The sequence below is a fragment of the Calypte anna genome, chromosome 26, assembly GCF_003957555.1.
Source record: "Calypte anna isolate BGI_N300 chromosome 26, bCalAnn1_v1.p, whole genome shotgun sequence".
Lineage (NCBI taxonomy): Eukaryota > Metazoa > Chordata > Aves > Apodiformes > Trochilidae > Calypte > Calypte anna.
Window position 1 is genome coordinate 1,511,125 of NC_044271.1, and position 20,399 is coordinate 1,531,523.

Genomic DNA, 20,399 nt, shown 5'->3' on the forward strand with positions numbered 1-20,399 from the left:
ATTCAAGTTTTTTGGGAGATTTGGGTTCTGCTGAGTGTGCAGCTCCAGCCAAGCAGTCGGGGCTGCTCTGCAAACAATTGCTGCTGTTCCCAGCCACTGGTGATGGCTGAGCTGTGCTGAGGGCAGCATGGACAGGACAGGAGATCTGGGAAGGGCCAGGCTGTCCCATGGCCTGTGCTGCCTAGCTGGGTGTGGGGAAGGCTGCAGGTGCCCTGGCTGGGACACGGAGAGGTGACAGGGTGGCCAGTGCCAGCTGCCACCTTCTCACTGTAGGTGGGTGTGTGGGAATGACCACAGCCCACACCTTTGCTCCCACGGAGGTTTTGGGGTGGCTGTGGCTGCAGGGACACTTCCTCAGGCATCACCCCATCCTGAGGAGCAGGAGGGAACCCCCAGGAGAGCTCATGGTCCATGCAGACAGCCCCAGCTGTGCTCAGCCTTCACTGGGCTCTGCAGGGAAAAGGAACAGCCCCGTAATGTATGAGCAAAGCAGCAGTGTGGGAGACAGATAATCAATTGCTACAAGATGATCATAAATTATTTTCACTGCATGTTATATTTTGTTAATGAGAGCCCTTGGCTGGTGTCAGGGAGCGGTGAGTGGGGAGGTGAGGGATGCTGGTTGGCTGCAGGGCACAGCACACCCTGGGTGGCTCCCGTGGGGATGGGCTGTGCTCACTGCAAACACTGCCAAGGACAATCTCTGCTGCACTTTGTCCAGGTTTTTTCCGGGGTGGACCTGAGATCTTTGCTCTACTTCATGCAAATTTTGTCTCTCAGGTGTAGCCTGGGAGAACAACCCCGAAGTCTGGGCACAGGGTGCTGCCTGGGCAGGGGCTGGCAGGCTGCAGCTGGGGTGTGTGCAGGGCGGCTCTGGGCAGCAAGGCAAAGGAGGGTTTTGAGCAGAAAGCAGGCTGGAGGCACAGGGCAAGCAGGCTGGTCCTGTCTGTGCTGCATGCCCTGACTGTGCACTGTGAGGAGAAGCTGCACTGGCCCCAAGATGGGCCCAGACATGTCCTGGCACCCCAGGCTTTCTGCAGTGCTGGCTGATGGCTGCCACGAGGTGCCTTGGCCCAGTGCCCCTCTGTGTCCACAGCCACGCTCTGGTGTGTGGTGAGGGGAGCCCACCCTGGATGCCACAAGTCCATGCCCAGGCATGTGGGGATGAGATGATTTATCCCACTGTAAATCACCAGAGCCTCCTGGGGCCACAGTGCATCCCCTGCTCATCCCTCCTGGGCTGTCAGCATCTCAACAGTGGCTGTTATTGCCATGCTGCCCCATGACGTTGCTCTGTGGCTTGCTAAGAATTTAATTATTGCTGTTAATCATGAGAAGGGGCTGTGCCTTGTAGAGCCAGTCAAGATTTATAACCAGAGTGGATGGTCACTGTTAGAATTAGGATTGGGGCTGAGCATTGGTGACATGCACTGGGGATGGCTCCAGGCTTGGCTGCCACAGGACCACTGTCTGCCATGGTCCCAGCAGGAGCCCCTGCTCCTCCAGGAGCTCTGAGCCAGGCCTGCTGCCAGCCCTGCTGCCCGTGTGATGGATGCTTCATGGTGCTGAGAGTTGCCCATTTCAGGACATGGCCTTGGAGACTAAGAAACAAACACTTGTGTGAGAAGTGGAGAAGTGTCAGTGCAGCAGCGAGCAGGACCCATGCCCATCTGTAGTGTGTGTGTGTGGGTGATAGGGACCAGGGTGGGTCTATCAAACCCAGAATGGAGGGAAGGGGCTCCAAGGGCAGTGCTGGGGCAGCTGCTGCTCTGTGCAGGGCCAGCTGGGCTCCTGCACCCTGAACCCTGGGGTGGGTGGGCACCAGCTCCGGGAAGGGAAAACGTGTCCCCAGATCACTGACCCTGCGGGAGCTGCTGTGAGGCATTCAGGCAGGAGCAGGGTGCTGGCAGGAGCAGGGTGCTGGCAGGAGCAGGGTGCTGGCAGGAGCAGGGGGCAGGCAGGAGTGGGGTGCAGGCAGGAGTGGGGTGCTGGCAGGACGCTCTGGTCACTTCCAAACTGCAGAGCCCGGTGCCGGATCCAGCTCCATGAGCACCCTCTCGTGGCTATGTCCCCCCACGACCCTGCTCCCCCTGCAGCACACACACCCGTGTCCTGTGTCCCACGGGCCACCAGCATCCCGGGGGGCTGCAGGCAAGGGTGCAGGCAGGGTTCTGATGTGTTTTCCCTGCCTGCCTGCACTTGCAGCTCCAGGCTTGAGAGCTGGGAGTGATCGCACAGGGAAAAGATTAACTCTTGAGTTCATCAAAACAGTATGATCCTGGCCATGATTAACAAAGTATTAATTAGTTACGTACCCACAGAAAAAAAAGAAGAAAAAAAAAAAAGATGGCTAATTACCTTCTATGGAAAACTGGGAAAAGACGGAAAACGAACCATGTTTAAAACTTAATTAGAGGCCACATGTTGTGCATGTCAATGAGCTTGTTTTTGTGAACATAATTGTTTGCAATTACAGCTAGTCTCTTGTTTTCACCTCCTCCCCGTGCAGCACCCCTCCTCCAGCACTCCCTCCTCCACCCTGTCCCTCTCTGCCCATGTGGGGTGGCTGAGCTGTGGGGAGCAGAGTGATGGGGGGCAGCTCCTTGGGCTGTGCCTACACGTGGGTGCTGAGCCTGAGCCCCTTGCTCACCCCTCCACTGCTCCCCTCTCTTTGATGTCTGTCTCAGGAGCTCCCACAGACAATGAAACAGTAAAGCTAACCAGGCTTTGAACTGCAATAAACCGTGTGAAGATGGAATCAATTCTGCAGTCGGATGACTCAATAATGAAGAGTCGAGTCAAGACACACTGCAGTGTGTCACATCTCGGATATCTTCATTCCTTTTATCTGCATGGAGGGAGCAGATTTACCCAGCGTTCAGCTGAGACTGCAGCAAACAGGCTGGTGATTAAACCCTTCCTAGAGACATCCTGGAGGTTAATCCCTTGATTCACTTATCCCACCGGGACTGGAGCAGAAGCTGCTGGTGGAGAACTGAGTCCTGCACGGACAGCAGGAGCTGAGACAGGCAGACACCCCCCGGCTAAGGGCCCAGCTCTGCTCAGGCCCTGCCTGCAACTCAGTGCCCATGGCTGGGTAGCCAGAACTTCTGCTGCCACATCAGGTCAGCCCCAAGCTTAGGCACTGGCTGAGAACTGAGTCAGGGCATCATGTCCTGACACAAATCCAGCCCAGTTAGTGCTGACTGGGGAGGGAGTCCCTGGATGGTGCTTGGGCTGCTTGTCCCACACTGGGCAGAGGAGCTCTCCACATCCCCGGGGTAAGAGGTGACAGTAACAAGGACACAAGTGCCCCCTGACATTGCTTCTTGAGGACATCACCACGTTCATGGCAGTCACCAGTCCCCGCAGTGGCCACCCGAGTTTCTCTCAGCGCGGGATGGCCGTGAGCTGCTGGGGTGGGTGGGAGCCAGGGGCCCCGCAGCTCCCTCTCTGTCCCCGCATCCCCGCTGCCCCCGAACTCTCCCACCCCCTCCTCTTCCCGGGGGTCCTTCCCCGCGCAGCCACAAGAGGGCACTGCGGGGCTGGCGACAGCGGCCGCGGGGGCGCAGCCGGGGGTGGCCCCGGACCCAGGGGAGGTCTCAGCATCGGGACCTTGGACCCAGGCACCCAGAGAGCAGGGACACCCCCAGAACAAGGACACCCACACAGCAGGGACACCCCCAGAGCAGGGACACCAGCAGAGCAGGGCCACTCCCAGAGCAAGGCACCCCCAGAACAGGGACTTCCACACAGCAGGGACACCCCCAGAGCAGGACCAGCGGTACTGGGCAGCCCCTGGTCACCTCCTGTCACAGCCGCCAGCACTGGGAGGAGCAGGGATGCTCAGGTAGAACACCTGCCTGCTGGAACGGAGTGCTGATGGCTCACTCACATGGTTTGCTGCTGTGAGAGGCAATGGACAGCTTCTCTAATCAGGGCATTTGAAAAAAAAAAAAACAAACCACAATACCAAAACAGTTTAAAAGACAACCAAAAAGCAGGGAACGTGAATAAGGGCACTCTCAGCTCCTCTCAATAGAACAAGAAGGATTAATGCACAGTATGGTCAAATAAAGAGGAGTTGCTTTCCATGGCTTGAGAGGGACAAGAGAGGAAGAATGAAAGCCAAGCATGGGAGAGAATTAAACCTCAGAGGAACAGAGAGCTAGGGCTGCTCTGAGCATCTCAGTGAAGAGACCTTTACCTATGAAGCTGAGGGGAAAACCCACAGGACCCAACACCTCTGTGTCTGCAGACCTTCCTGGGATCCTGGGTGAGTGCCCTGTGCCACAGGATGGGGATGGTGGTGCTGAGCCTGGCCCTGATACTGGTGAGAATTAAAACTTCATCAGGGCAGGAACTGCAGCTGCTGCCATGGGAGGACCTGGGCACAGAGCTGGTGTTGCTTGGATCATGCAGGGTTACCTAATTTACAGGATTTATGACCTCCAATGCTTCCCATGTTTTCTCTATCCTCTCCTATTAATCAATAAGCCATTATCATAACCCTTAAGAAATGATGTATAGGTTGTATCTTCAGTTTCCACCTTGGAAACAGTCCCTGCCTGCATCACAGCTTGCTCCAGAGCCTCGGGGCTGTGAGGATGAACAGAGAGAGTGGGTGTCAGCTCAGAGAGAAGGGTCAGCACAGCCCCTGCCTGGCCACGAAGCCATCCTGCACCCCACTGTTCCTGCAGGGCAGGGGGCAAAGCACCAGTAGCCCCAGTCCTGGCAGCCACCAGGCTACTGGTCTGTACAAAGACATTTTCCTGGTGCTGCAGTAAGAGAAGAGCAATGAGCTTGCCACGTCATCAGCTGCAGAGTGTGTTATCTCCAGAATTAATATGCAATCGGCCAGGGGCATGGATTATTATAGAAAAATTATGCAACTAAGTAGGTTGTTAACAAGTTGATTTAAAATTCATAAATGGTGGTGGGGGGAAAGATAGCAGGGCAGAGAACGGCAGGCTCAAATTAATTTAAACTGTTTGATGAGGAATCAGTGATGTAGGGAATGAGATCAGGAGGAGGATTAAAGTGAGTTCATATTTAAAATCAATTTGAAAGGGTGCCAGAAACCTCTCCATTCAGCCTCGGTCATTGTGAGACCTCATCACTCCTTTCATTAGTTCCAAACTCTCTGGCTGTAATTAGCAGGCCCCAAGTGGACCCTGAACTCCTTCCTGTGTCTGCAGAAGGTGCTCACAAAAATCTCCCTTACTTCCTCCCTTTATTAGTTCAGGACCAGAGCAGCCTTGACCCTGGAGCCTGCTCCCAGGGAATGCCCAGGCACAGGGGTGTCTGCAGAGAGCCTGGCTGGAGTGCAGAGAGGCTCTGGGGAGGGGAGGAGGGGATGGAGAAGAAGGAGCTGCCAAAGGGGATGGAGAAAGAGCTTCAGGTATGGTTTTGTGATGTGCAGAGGAAACAGTGGTGGCTTCAGGTTCTCCACTATCATCACACACCCTTCCATGATAAATTTACATAAATCAGGCATCCAGTAACTGGAGCACACCCAGGGACTCCTGTCCTGGCTTAGGATTCAGGCAAAGCTGGCTGGAGAAAGCTGCCATCCCTTGTCTTCTGCCTAGTCCTTACTGAGAAAGAATCTTTTGCTTTTTTTTTTTTTTTTAAAGTCATTTGCTAGATCAACATCACTTCCATTTGTTTCCATGGCTGTCACCCACTGTCCAGCCCCAGAGTGTCTGCAGCTGCAGCTCGAGTGCCACTCAGGTGAAGTGCAGGGCACTAGTTTTTAAATAATGGGAAAAGTTGTAAGGAAATGGTGTCAGAATTTAAATCTAATCAGCTTATGCAGGGCTCAAACTCCCAAAGTAGCCATTTTTTAGTAACAGCAGTGGTTTTGTGGGTTTAAATATGAGACAGCAGAACTGTTCCATATTTTAGGCAATCAACAGAGTACTATACTTTTTCCAAAGTTAATTTAAAATGTAAATCCATATAGCTGTTCATTATGTGCTAGCTGTCTCAAATAAAGGCCTGCTTCCAAACCAGTTCCAAACAGGGAGGCATAAATAAGACCAAATTAAAAATATTCCAGCTTTGTTTTTACTCCTGGTTTCTTGTCAGTTTAGCAAACAATGGAGCTTATAACCATTCATCACTTGGGCTCCATTTGTGCTGCTTACTCATTTACCTCTGGAGCAGACAGCCCTGCAATACTTTCATTGTGTGTTTAACTTCACAAATAATTTATCAAACACAACACCCAATTAAACTGCCCTTCTGTATCCATTAGCCATCATATTGATCTCCTTTTCTGCTGCCTTTACCACTAGCTGTGGGCCTCAGGTTTGTTTATTAGGATAAATATTATTTATGGGATCTCCCTGAAATCCTGCTGGTCAGCCAGAGCTGAGCATCCTCTGGGGTTGCTCCTGTCCCTGGCTGTAAGGGACATTCCCCTCCCTGGGAGGAAACCCCAGCTGCTGGTGATGGCTGTGCTGCCAAAAGGGCCAGAGGACTTGCAGAAAATCAGATGTTTTGTTCAGCAGGCACACCCAGACATCACTGCAGAGCTGGTGGAGCCAGGGCTGGGAGCTCCTGGTGCAAGGGGGGGAACATGGGATGTGCCCACAGCTGGGATGGGTGATGGGGCCTCTCCAGTGCCTCTGAAATGACTCAGGATCTCAAACATTTCCAAGCTTCAGCAAAGCTGCAGGGCAAGTGAATAGCTGGATGGAGGTTACCTTAGTGCAGGGTTAAATGGCTAAAATGGGAATTAATTGGCTTGCCCTGGGCTACACAAGGCATTAAGGAGGGGCTTGAGATTAGAAGCCAGGTGTCCTCCATCCCTCTCTGCCTTAATCAGCAGATAAGGCACCTGCTTTAGTCTTTCTTTGTAGCCATGAATCTCAGTTTAATTAGCTTAATCTCCATAGACCTGCTTTATCTCTTTCCCTGCTCCTCAGAGGCTGATCCCTTGCTGTAGTGAAATGAGGCAACCAGGTACCACTAATCGCCAGGTAGTGGGCATGAGCTTGTGTTAAGCCCACCTGTGCCTGATTAGGGCCTTTTATTGCCCCCTAATCCTGCTCATGTGCAGTGGAGGATCCCATAATCAGGCACAGGTGGGCTTAACACAAGCTCATGCCCACTACCTTGCAATTAGTGGCCTCATTTCACTACATCTTGCTGTACTCCTGGGCTGTTTGGACTCTCAGCAAAGAACATCCTCCTCAGCCCCACGAGAGGTAGGCAAGAAGTGAATTTACCCTTTGGGCTAAGGAAAATCCTTCCTAATTCACTGGCACTCCAAAGCATTTTGTCTCTATTCCCTGCAGATTCCTTCTGAGCAGGAAGAGTTTCCATCAGAGTGGGGAAATTTGAAATCCTGAGCAATTTCATGGCTACTTGGAAATAACACATTAAGGGAAAAATCCCATACTGTGCCAAATTATTTCAGAGTGCTGGGTCAATAGCAAAGATAATTAGATATTAAGAGTTATTCCAAGTTGTTGCCTGAATTGTATTAAAGAAAAATTCTGCAGGGAAAAAATTCTAAGTGGAAAATGCTGCTTAGACTTTGTAGGATCCACAAAGCCACTGTAATTCCCCCCAATCTCACAGTCCAGCTCCTCTGGTCATTGTTGGAGCCTGGGTTGCTGGAGGGCCACTGGCATGGGGGTCTTGACCCCCTCTGGTCCTGGCCCCACTCAGGAGGGGTCTGGATCCATGCTGAGCTGGTGGGAGACAGAGTTGGACACAGGGAGAGAGTTGGGGGGACTGTGGGATGGGCTGGACCTGAGCATCTCCTGCCCCATCTGCATCCAGGAACACCACCAGGACTCAGACAGGAGAGTCCATGGTGTGTAAATTAATCATGTTATTTATTTACTTAATTATATTGGCACGGTGCCATCAGCGAGTCAGCAGAAAGTGGAATGAAAGTCATGAATAAAAGAGGAAAGTGTGAACTCCAGCAGCACTCCTGGGGCAGGCAGGGGGGTGAGGAAGGGCTGGGGGCAGCCAAAGGAGTCCCATGGGCAGGCAGGGGCCATCAGGAAGCTCCCAGCCTCCAGCAGTGACAGCTTGGGCACTGACCCCCAAATCCTGTGTTCCATCCAGAGCTCACCTCCACTCAGCTCCTCTGGCTCCTGCCTCGAGGGAAGATGGACCCAGGGCAGTGGAAACTCCTCCTACAGCAGCTCTGCATCAGCCTTCTCTTTTCTCATGGCCTGCTGAGGATGGGAATGAAAAATTACCCACGTGCATCCCCATTATTTCCATATTAATATTTCCTAATTTAAAATGCCACAGCACATTAATCTAATGAAAGCATTTAAACCCTCTCCCCTGCCCTGGCCCTCTGGCAGGTTTGGCACACTCTGGGTTATTGCTGCATCTCCCTGGCCCCATGGAACGTCCGTGGCACTGTGTCCCCATGCTTGCCATGGTCATGCAGCAGGGCAGGGACCACAGAACACTGGCTTGTGCTGGGAGTGTCAGAAATTCCAGATGCCAGAGAACATCTGTGGCCCAGAGTGACACTGGGTAAGGAGGGAGCTCCTGCAGGAAGCCCAGCCCTGCCCCACGAGTGTGCTCACTCCATGGGGACAGCATCTCCTCGTCACCATCCCCACTCACAGAGCATCACCCAGGTGCCCTGTGGGCCTGGGAAGTTTGGCTCTGATAATCAGGGCCATGGGCAGCCCCCCTGGCCAGTGCTGTGCCTCCCACCCAGCTCTGTGCTGCCTGGCATTCCCAGCACATCCCAGGCTGACGGATCACTGCGGCAGCACTGTAATTCCATAATCACTTGCAAAGAGACTGGTTCCTGCCTTCTCATTTAAAATGTCACAGCTTGTGTTTGCTCTTTTATGCTTTGTACTTTCAATGAACTTCTTCTTCCCAGGACCCATTAGCTGGTTTAAAACTTTATAACAATCATTAGGGAGTTGTTCACTGCTAATTGTGCAGTCAGCACTGTGCTGCCAAGCTCCACCACTGCCTGCCTCCTCCTCTCCTGCTCATTAAGGTGCTTGGCTCCTGCCCTGACACCCATCCTGCCCAGGCACCCGGCAGGCAGGGATGGCCCTGGGCCCTGCAGAGCACAGCAGAACCCTCAGGGATAAATCTCTTCCCCACTGTTTATAGCTGCTTGTCAGCAGTCACTGCTCAGCTCTCAGCCTGCTCCTGGGCAGAGGTGTTCTGTCAAGCTGCTGTCTCTGCATCTGCCACCCACCAAGGTTTACAAAGCAGATTCAGGCTCCTTTTCATGGCACGGGGGGAAACTGTCCAGGGCATGGCCCTGCAGCTGGGAGAGTTACTGCAGGAGGTGGCTGGACTGGCAGGATCAGCCCATCCAGACCCAAAAGCCATGCCGGAGAGAAGGTATTCTCTGGAGGTTCTGGCTTCCTCCAAGGCGTGCACTGAACCCCTCCCTGAAGGGCTGAAAAAGGCATTTCAAAAAGGAAAGCTGCTTTTGACAATGAAAAGCATACACTGAGTCTGTAATGAGTGCAGGGGATAACACGTGTAATCCTCCCAAGCAAGAGGGAAGATCCCTGCTAATCCACGCTGAGCCCCAGGAGGAGCAGGCAGGAGAGAAGTTGGAGCATTCTGGGGAGCTCCTGCCTCTGGAAGGGGATTAGGGAAGCCTGAGGTGCTCAGGACAAGCATCACACCCAGCAGGGCTGAGCCCAGGGTGGGAGCCTGGACCACGCGTGCCCCGGGGGCTGAGGATCTGTCCCTGGGCACAGCACTCAGGGGCTTGGGTGCCACAGCTCAGGGTGGGTTTTCTCTCTGTGCCACTCTCCTGAGTCCTGCTTCCCCCTGCTCCTGGCTCATTCATCCTTGGGAAATCTTTTTGCACCAAAACCTGCACTGTTTGCAAGCAAAACAAAATTCCATCATTAGCTGGATGTGTTTCCACTGCTGCTGGAACCAAATGCCAAGGTAAATAAGTTATATGGATGGTATTTGATTTGATGGCAAGCTGGAGGAGACCTCTGGTGCCCAGAGGATTGATGTCTGATCTTTGTCCATTCTGTGGAGCAGGTGAGGAGCACAGCAGTCAATAACATGCTCAGTTTTGTTGCTCATCCCCAGCCTTCTTCACCAGTAATTAGACTGGGAAGTGATGAACTATGGGGCTGGTGGCATTTGCATGCTGGCTGGCCAGTGCTAATCAGAAAGGAGAAAATACACTTCTAATTGGGTTACACAATCAGATCTGAGGAAAGGAAGGGATTTCTTCCTGCTCAACAACTCTTTGTTGTTGCTCAAGCGTAGGTTTTGTGCCCCACAATCCCCCTTTGTGCCGTATCCTTTTATCAGAGTTATTTTCCCATCTTAAATCAAATTAACCTCCTCTGTGTCCAAACACATCTTGGGTCCTCTCCTGCATGCTTTCCAGTCAGCAGCACAGGTTGTTCTCTCACCAGAGGACAGCAGAGATGTCAGCAGTTGCTGACATTTCAAGGTTTGCACTGATGTGTCCATATCCATCCATGAAATGATGGCAGGAGACACATTTGATGTAACATCAGGGGAAATTGTGGAAAAGTAGCAATTTTGTCCCCATTTATCCTCACACAGCTCACACCACAGAAGATAATTAACCTCTCTTGTCCCCGTGCCCCCTCCCCAATCTGCCAGTGGGTACCTGCTGGCCGTACATCCCTGTGGCAGCACCAGCAGGGTTTGGATTGCTCCTTGGAGCTGTGCTCAGGCAGCATTTGTTCAGCTGTGAGCTCCTCACAAATGTCAGCCTGGGAGTTCCTTCCTTGCCATGCAAACCCCATCAATCCACTTGTCAAGATGACTGAAGGAGTTAAAGTGATGAAGGTCAAGCCCATTGCTGAGATCTGAGCAGAGCTGCTTGTTCCATAGGTGGATTTTCAGGCACTCCCAGGTCCTGTCCCAGGCACAAGCTCCTCTCCTATCAGACACTTTCACAGAGGTGAGCACTAGTAATGCCCAGAATGATGTTAATTAACCCAGGGTATGTGTTGGCAATGACAGGGGTGTACATTCAGTCCTTCCACCCCCCATATGCGAATGTGATCAATAAGCAATCGAGTCATTAAAAATAAAGCTACTCCTATTATCTGCTGGTCGATAACTCATTTCTCCTGGCCATACCCATCTCACAGCAGCCCTGCATGGAGGGAGCTCACAGCAGGCAGGGCAGGGTCTGCAGCCTCACCTTGACCCCCACCCTCACCCCCCACCACCAGCAGCCAGGACAGAGCCTCCTCACACCACCCCTCTGCTCCCACACCAGGATGTTTGCAGAGCCAGGGGCTGTTGCACCTCCTCTGTTAAAGGGCTTTGCTGTGCAGCCTCTCACCACCACACGAGTGCCAGCACAGCCATGGCTCTGCTCCTGCTCCCCCCATAGGTCTGCACATGGCCAGAACTCTCATGGGAGGATGCTGCCAGGCCATAGCTGCTCCATTTTCCCTCCGTGTCCCCCCACCAGCCACCAGCAACCCCCCTGACCTGTGTCCCCTGTGAGCCTCTGGTGCCTGAGGACAGCAGGATGCTGTACAGTATGGGTCTGTATCTATTATTAATATGCAATTGTAAACAGCTTTTTATTATTGCACACCTCCAACCTCTCTGTCCCCTGTGCCCTCCCTCTGCTGATCCCCACTGCCCCTGATGGGAAATGCTGACAGTAATAAATGGCTGGCAAAGCAATTATACACATTAAGCTGAAAAGTATGAAGCTGAGGTCAAAACTATTTTCTTTCTATAATTACATGGAGAGTAAATTCAGTTTGCCAGCAACAGAAGTGATACAGAAGGTCACAGTGAGCAGAAGGGAGCAGCCCCACTCTGCATCACCCCAACACTGAGCTGTGAGCCCAAACCCAGGCAAGTCCTGCCTTGCAAGAGCTTCTTGCTCCATTTAGGGTTCCCTTTTTGCTTTCAGGTCACTTCTAAGCTTCCCGAGTGAGCATCTGGGCTGTCTGTGCCACCTGTTTGAACATGAGCCAGCTCTGAAACAAAGCTGTTCTGTCTCAAATAAGGATTATTAAACTATATCAGGGTTTCTTACTTGGCTAATGCACCATTAAAAAAAGAAAAAAAAAAAAAAAAGTGGTCATGGGGATGGTCTGGGACAGTGGTGGCTCCCACAGGACACGAGTGGGGCTCAACGGGAGGAAGAGGAGGAAGAGGGGAGCATCCCCAACCCTTCTGGGCACCTTTGGGGTCCTGCCCTAGCAGACATGGAGCAGCACCCAGGGCAGGGCTGTCCCTGTCCCCCAGGACCCCTGGGCTGCAGGAGGCAGGGAGCAGGGCACAGCTCTTGTCACCAACACTGGGCACTGCTGGGAGAGAACCATCTCTGCCCCCAGCTCTGCCATCTCTGCTGGTGACCTCCAGCTGTTCTCACACAAGACTGGAGTTAAACATCTGGAGAGATCGAATGAAACTCTGGATTATTAATGACTTCCACGCAACATTTACAGTTAAAGGGCATTTCCCACAGCTGTTTATGTTTCAGCAGAGGCATGTGCAACCTTTCCCTGAGCTCCCCAGAGCCCAACTACGGTAACTGCACTCGGTAAGGAAAATTCAGATCAAATCCTCTCCATTCCCCCCCCCCTGCCCTTTCTTTTTTACTTCACAGACCATGAAGGAAACAGATGGGAGTAGAAAAGAGATTGAAAATGACAAAGGAAGTCTAGAGACATTTATTTCCACTCAGAACAAATTAATTAGGTTGTCTGGGGACACCTGATTACCGTTTCTGACAGTGAGGGAGCTGTGGCAGCAGTCCTGCTCCGTGCAGGGAATGCTCAGTGCTCGCTGTTCCCAAAGCATCTCAAAGTTTTTTTGGTTTTGGTTTTGTTTTGGTTTTTTTTTTTACAAGCTCAAGCCTCCAGGACGGGTTATTTTAGGGGTCTTGCCAAAAGAAAACAAAACAAAACAAAACAAAAGGAAACTTTCAGGTGTATAAAGTTGATGTATTTTCCCTTTCTTTTTGATATCAGATTTTCTCTCCTTCCTTTCACTTATTTTCCATAACTGCCAAAAGAAAAGAGAAATGCCAAGAAATAAAGAAGATCCCTCAACTTCTCCAGACTCTGCAGATAGCGAGGTTGTTATGGAAAGCATAAGAGAATCACAGAAATGGCATAATGATTTCTCCAAAAGGATATAATTTGGAAATAGCTTTTCTATTTCTACTTTATTGGTTATTTTTCGTTGAGCAGCTGTTCCTCTTGTGTTGATATAAAACCTGTTTCTTTTGTTCCGAGAGAAATTCTTTATTCTTGTGACTACAGAATTCAACTTTAGAGGTCACTTATTGTTTCCAAGTTCAATGTGCTCTGGAAAGAATCTATATTCTTCTCATACGGTTCCTGGGCATGAAAGCAATCTCTAAATACTTGGAGGATAAAATGAGGTCAAACCTGCAATTCCACACAGCTGCTGCTGAGTGAAGCCAGTGCTCTGACCTGCTGCTTTGTTTCTGTCAATGCAGTTTAGAAAACAGGGGTGGGAAATTGTTTGGCAATAAATGGAAACCTACAAGCACAGGTGGCTCTGCAGCCTTGGGTTTTCTTTCCAGCTATTGTCCTAAGAAGAGACTGGGAATTTCAACAGGCTGCACTGACTGTAGAGCTGAAGGAAGGGCTGGTTGCCATACAACTTGCTGTAATTTCATCATCTACAAACCCCCTGGTGCAGCAGAGCTTGAACACCCCAGCAGTGCCAGGGTCCCCTCTGCCCATGCAGGAGCTGCCCCAGCGCTGGCTCTGCAGGAAGAGGGGCACCCACAGCCCAGGGGATGCTCAGGGGGAGCTGGCAGGGTGGAAGCTGTGCACAGCACAGGAGAGGAGCCCCGATGGCTGCATTGAGGCATTTGGCTTTTTCTGGAAGCCTCCACTGCATCTGAGGCAGAGTATCAGTGTTAATTACACCTCACGCATTTCCAAGGTGGATATTACGGTGCCTTTCCTGCTGGAGCTGAAGCTGGGGGAATTTATGGATGCATTAATACCCCATCCTGAAGACAATAAAGCATTTTAAATGTCCTTCAAAATACACTTAAAAATTTCATTCACTTCAGCATTTGCAGAAGTTGCCATTAGCTAAGCCAGTGCTGTATTTCCCAAGGTAACAACTTCCTTTCTTTTCTGACTGCTGTGTCCCAGGGAGCTGGGGCAGCAGGGCTGTGTCTGTGTCACACAGAGGCCTTCAGGTAGAGATTGACCACGACATCCATCATTGGTTCCTCAGTCTATACCCTCACTCTTGCAAATAAAGTCTTTAATTGCCTGAATACCTGGGTCCTTTCCTTCTCTGGAGAAGGGGATCCAGATCCCCATGGTCTCTGAGTCCCTCTGCCCGATCACTCCAATACCCACACAACCCTAACAGTGGGGGCTGCTGACACCCCTCCATCTCAGAGGAGATGCCAGCTCCTCTTCGTGTTTGCCAGGCCAGAATCCTGACTAATGGTAAAAAAATAAGCTTTTTAAAACAATCCTAAGCAACTCTGTACGTGTAGCTCAATGAAGTAAAAAAACCTGCACACTGCAACTTCAAGATCTTTGTAATTAATACACATAAGTGATTGATTGACCTCAAAACTCTGTGGCAGGAAATCCATTCACTTGCCAATCAGTCCAGAAGAGCTGCCACTTAAAAAGGACTAAGACAGATGGCACCACTGAATTGTGCTGCAGTAAATGGAGCTAGGAGAGCAACTTCAATTTCTCACTTTAAGCTACACCAGAGCATCCCCGTGTTCACTCACAGGACCCATGGCTGCTGCCACGCACTGCCAAGCAGAAAGGAAGGGGTTTAGCAAGGTGTTTTTCTGCATTTCAGAAGGACACACACCCCAAATCTGTCAGGCCATGGAGCAGGTGGGGGTCTGGTTGTGCTCCAGCTGCCCCGAGCTGGGGAGCAGAGGATTTGTGCACACTCCAGCTGGGGTTGGGCATGGGTTAAGTCATTCCTTCCTTCTCACTTAAGCTTCTTCTCTTTCCAGATGAAAGCAAACTGCATTAATTTCTCCTGGTGTAGTGGAGCCCCAGCTCTGTTTATACTTACTCAATCTTTCCTAATTTAAACCCAGGACGTTTGTAATTTCAGGTTTATTTGCAACCATTAAGGTTTTAATATGTTGGCTTGAACATTCTTGCAGAAATATGCTGAGCACTCTTTCCATTATAATTAGTGTTGCAAAGCAATTTTTAGTTCTGTCAGATTCGCTTTTAATATTTTATAATCAATAGCTAGATAAATAATAATGCAATCAGGAGCCCCTCTGCCAGTGATACAAATGATTCTGAAACCCAGCTACAGCAATTAACATTTTCTTTTCAGAAAACCAAGGTTGCTGTCAGTAATGTTGGAATTCTTGGAGGGCAAAAGTAACTTAGTTCTGACTGTGCCAGCAGCACCCTGGGAGCTTTGCCCCAGCTCCTGGCAGACCCTTTCCCTAGCAAAAGGTTTCTGCAGTATTCTTTTCCCTGTTACTCTGGTTTCATTGGGATTCAGATAAATCTTTGTGGGATTTGGATAGAGGATCCCTGTCACTATTTACATGGATGTCTCTCTGACTGGACAAGGAGAGTGTACAGGTACCTGATCTGCCATCAGTTACAGGGACAATTAGCCAAAGAACCCCACACCATCCCTTGGGATTAGTGGGAGATCATTATTCACTCTGATAGGAATTTCTTCTTATTTTCATAGTGATGTACCAGGCACCTATGGAGCTGAACTTCCCCTGCTACTTATCCCCCAGCTCAGTGTTTACTTTCCCTTAGAAGAACAATATTTACTGTCAAGGAGAAACCTTTGTTTAGGAAAACAGTTTTCTGTTTAGAAAACAAAACCAAACCAAACCCAAACAGCCATAGGAGCTCTTGCCAAGTGTTGATGTTCCCTTAGAAGAACAATATTTACTGTCCATGACAAACTTCCATTTACAGAGCAGTCTTCCACTTAGCTAAAAAAAACCCAACAATCAACCAACCAACAAAAAAACCCCACAAAGCCCCAAAACAACAAAACAGCCACAGGAACACTTGCCAAGTGCCAGCAGCCCAAAGGCTTCCATGTACCCAGCTGCTCCTCTGCCCACAGCTGACCAAGATGAATTAGAAGTCAGGAAATATTCAAGTTCCTAGCATGCTGTTTCAGATGTTTGCATTGAAATAACCTTTGGAGTCTGACGGTGTGGGATATTTACCATGGGCTGCATATTCCTGCTGCTCAGCCCCTGGGAAGGAGCCTGCTCAGAATTCAGCACAGCTCCTCCCTGCCAGCTCAGCTGCTCCAGGGAACTGCACCAGCTCCTCAGCCAAATAAACTTCAGTGGAAACCATTCAATCACTTAAAACTGAACCTTTATTTGAGGTCATGGGGATCATCAAGAGATATTTGGAGCAATTTGTATGCAGATGTGTTTATTTAATCTGAAGTTATTTGTGCAACTGCATTGTAATAAGAAGAGAGAAGGGAGATAATTTCACAGAGGTTCTGTTATCTCCTCTAACAACAAAACACTTCTGTGTACTTTGTCAGGGGCTTGGACTGAAGTTTAGGAGCAGTGAATTCACTGTCTAGAACTCAACAGGGTGCTGGCACTCAGGGGGATCAGAAACTGCTGGTTTTGGAAGTCATCCATGCAGCAATGGGATTCCAATGGGGTTGGAATCAGTGCTGGTGGGACATGAACCCTGGGACCCCAGCCATGTCCTCTGCCAGGGCTGATGGCCTTTGGGGCAGAGATGGATGGTCAGAAAACTAATCTCAAGTTCTGATGTTCTTTTGGTGAAACTTGTAATTGTTTATGATTTAAAGGTGGGTCCCTAGGCACAGCAGTTGTTGCCTGAAACCTAAGATCTCACCAGAAAGTATTCCAGAAGAAGGTTGCCTATTATACTTCTAATCAGATGGTCTTGAGAAGCCATTGGATAGAACTAAAGAGAACTGAAAAAAAAAAAATGAAAAATGGGAGAGAAGTAATGGAAGAAAAGCAGAGATAAAGTGCTGTCTGGAGAGAAGAGTGAGGAAATATACCCCAGGAAATAAATTGAGAAACGCCAGGTGACAATGAGAACTCATTTATCTCTCCTGCGTTTCTCTTTCAGTGATTGAGCACTAACAGCAATAAAAGGGCTGCTCTGAAATCTTCTCTTTTTCAGGATTCACAAGAAGAACACCCAAAGAGCAGGCTTTTAACACAACTATGAATATTTTTAAGGCTTTCTTTAAAAAGAAACAGATCCTTGGCACCTCCAGCTCTGCATCTTCTCTAGCAGTTGATCACATTTAGGTGAGCAAGTCCTCATTAACTGGGCAATTAATCATTTCACCTGGACTGCAGGTGCAACAGGAATCCTTTTTACACACACCTCACCCTCATTCTGTAATAGAGAAGTGAAAGACCTAAACAGAGACAGGTTTTGTGAAACAAAGCTGTGATCCTGAATCCTTAAGAAGGAATAAAGGCAACTTTACAGCTTGTGCAAGCATTTACAAACACAAACAAGACACAGTAGTGCTGAGGATCATGAACATTCCCCACCTGAGCCCAGCAGCACATGAAAACCACAAGGATCTGGAGGAACAGCACCGTGTTAGACCAAGCATCCAGGAGGTGAGATTCTCTCCCCACAGAACTTATACTCTGCAGAAACATCTTTTATATCCTTTCCCAAAACTCTCACATGATAAGAGGTGGCTGCCCTGCTCTACACGTCATGGCTGGATTTCCATCAGGAGATGGTCAGGTAAAACCCTGACTCAACGTAACAGCCCAGAAAAGCACAATTTAATATCAACAGCTGACATTAAATATGTGAAGAGTTCACTTAACTACGTCCATTTGTTTCTGGTGGGCTGGCACTCCTGCTGGCACACAAAACCTCAGCAGGGAGGACCTGGGCTGCAAGGTCCCTGGATTTGCTGCCAAGCAGAGCAATCTCCTGGGGGTGGCAGGGCTGGGTGTTTTAAATACTTTTGATCAGTTCTTTTTCAAACTGTTATTTGCTGAAATTAAGTGAATTTTTACTGGAACATACACTTAACCAACTGCTTTATTAGTCAGCAGAAATTCCTTTGGCTAATTGACAAACACTGGGATAGAAATCAAGGCCTGGGAAGTGTTACTGGAGTAGTTCAGCTGCCATGAATCCCTTCAGCTCCTCTCTCTGGGGCAGTGCTGGATGCAGAGCTGTTACAGGTTCTTCTTCTATTAGCTCACTGCCTGCAAATATCACTGCACCTCTGTACTGAAACAGAGAGAGGATCATTTCAATTCACATCCTATGGCTTGGCCTTCAGTTTCCTCTACGGTGAATTATTAGCTTGGTGATAAATACATTTTGTCATTTCCTACATCATAAACATTTATTTCTAGTGCTAATTAGAACAGATTCATTGCTGCAGAAGTTGTAAGTATCTATAAAATCTCGCAGTTGTTTCACTAAGCACTGTGTGTGCAGCTGTGCCCCCACAAACCTGGAGTACAGGAGCAGATGGCAGATATTACTGTGCCACGAGCCAGAAAGGGTTATTTGTGTACCTGGCTAATCAAGCAGTTTGGAGAAAAAAATCTTCAGCAAAAGCAGAGATACTAATATTACATCCCTCTGCTTTTGTGCCTGACATTCACTCTTGGTTCTGAAAGCAGAAGTACCAAGAATGGCACAAAAAAGGAGCTTTTCCAGTTGCTCGTGTGCTCAAGGGATTTTCAGGGCTTGGGGTGTTTTCATTTTTTTTTTTTTTTTTTTTTAATGAAGGCTAAAACCATTTTGCTGTTGCTTTCTGTTGCCCTGTTAGTAACCAGCCACATTATTGTCAGTTGTGTTTTCTGAGTGTTACTCTTCAGCAAGGTGGTGCTTGACACAGTCCATAAATGCTGGGGAATAAAATGGGACATAAAATGTTTAGTGCCAATGTGGCAAACCTGAGGGTGTTTTCCTTGTTGGCTGTGAGCCTCTGGGGTGGGGAGTGTTTCAGATCCCACAGAAATGGTCAAATCCTGCCAAATAGCAGCCTGTGAGGACAGCTCTGTGTCCTCTGCCCCAGAAGGTTTCTCCAAAGGGGTGGCTGAAGGGTGGGCTCTGGTGCCAGAGCTTCTGATGGAGATCGACAGAGGAAACGAAACACTGTGCATAGCAGATGTGGAGATCTCCATGAAAACCAACCATGAAGTGGTGACATTTGGTCTTGATGGATGCAGCATGTTATCCCAGCAGGGTGTGCAGAAATCCTATTGCTCTCCTCATCCACTGAACTGTAAATGTGACCCTGTTTCTGCTTCAGCTCCACTACACTGGCACAGAGTGGGTGCAGGAACAGTTGTAACACAAACCAAGAGGAAAACACCCAAATTCATACTAAAAGCCCTGCCTAATTTTGTCTTGAAAGACACTGGACCAAGCTCCTATTTTGGTTATAGTCAATAACTCTCTCCCAAGGCACATTGCTGGGTCATCTGCAGAGAGAATGAAGATCACAGGCAGGCTCTGAGGCTGATGGAGACGCAGTTCAGCTCAGGCTTTAATGTGCAATGTTCCCTACAGAGTGATGAACCCTGAGCAGATAGTGGTGTAATTTCTTCTCTGGATCTCATTTGGGCCAAAAATGACAAATGTAGCTGCTAATTTAATTGTCTGTTGAATTGCCTTTCTCAGAGCTGGCCCCAAAAATCAATGCATGGAGATATGTTGGCTGCATGTACCTCGCATTATAGATACCCCCAAATAAACCCAGGTCCATTTTTAGTCAATTGCAGAACACTGTAAGATGATAATAAAGGCTGAACACAAATAGGCTGTTGGGCTGAAATATCTGTAATTTAAAATGTGAATGTTCCTGCTTCTCTGGGAGCTGGAATGAAAGGTCAGGCTTTGCTGGAGCAGGCAGGAGCCCAGCGAGCAGCGGGCAGGGAGGCACAAGGACTGGTTAGGCTGTCAAGTGTGTTATTTCCCATGAGCAGCATTACCCATGTTTTGTTGCTTTAGCTATTTAGATAACTTAATTTGTTTCAGACTAATTACTACTTCATTACAGCAGCCTGCTGACTGAGAGCACGATTTCAAAGAATTTTTAAAAACTGATATGTGTTATAGTCCTCAAGCTTTGGGCCAGATTTGTGCTTAATAATTTAATTTAAAATTCATGTGAATCCTCAAAGCATCACAAGCTGCCTCTGGAAGTCCAAATGTGTTTCTCCCTGAGCATCACTTGTGCAGTACTTGTAAGGTAAGGTAATGCATGAGGTAATCTGAAAAATGCTATTTCCTTATCAAGAGCACAATGTCAGAATTATTTTCCTCCTGTTCTTAAAGATACCTGTGATTTCCCATCCTCAATTAAATGTCATGTCACACTGGGGATCCAATCAAAGCTCAAGCTGTTTCAGATCCCATTTCACATAAGCATAGAGAGGA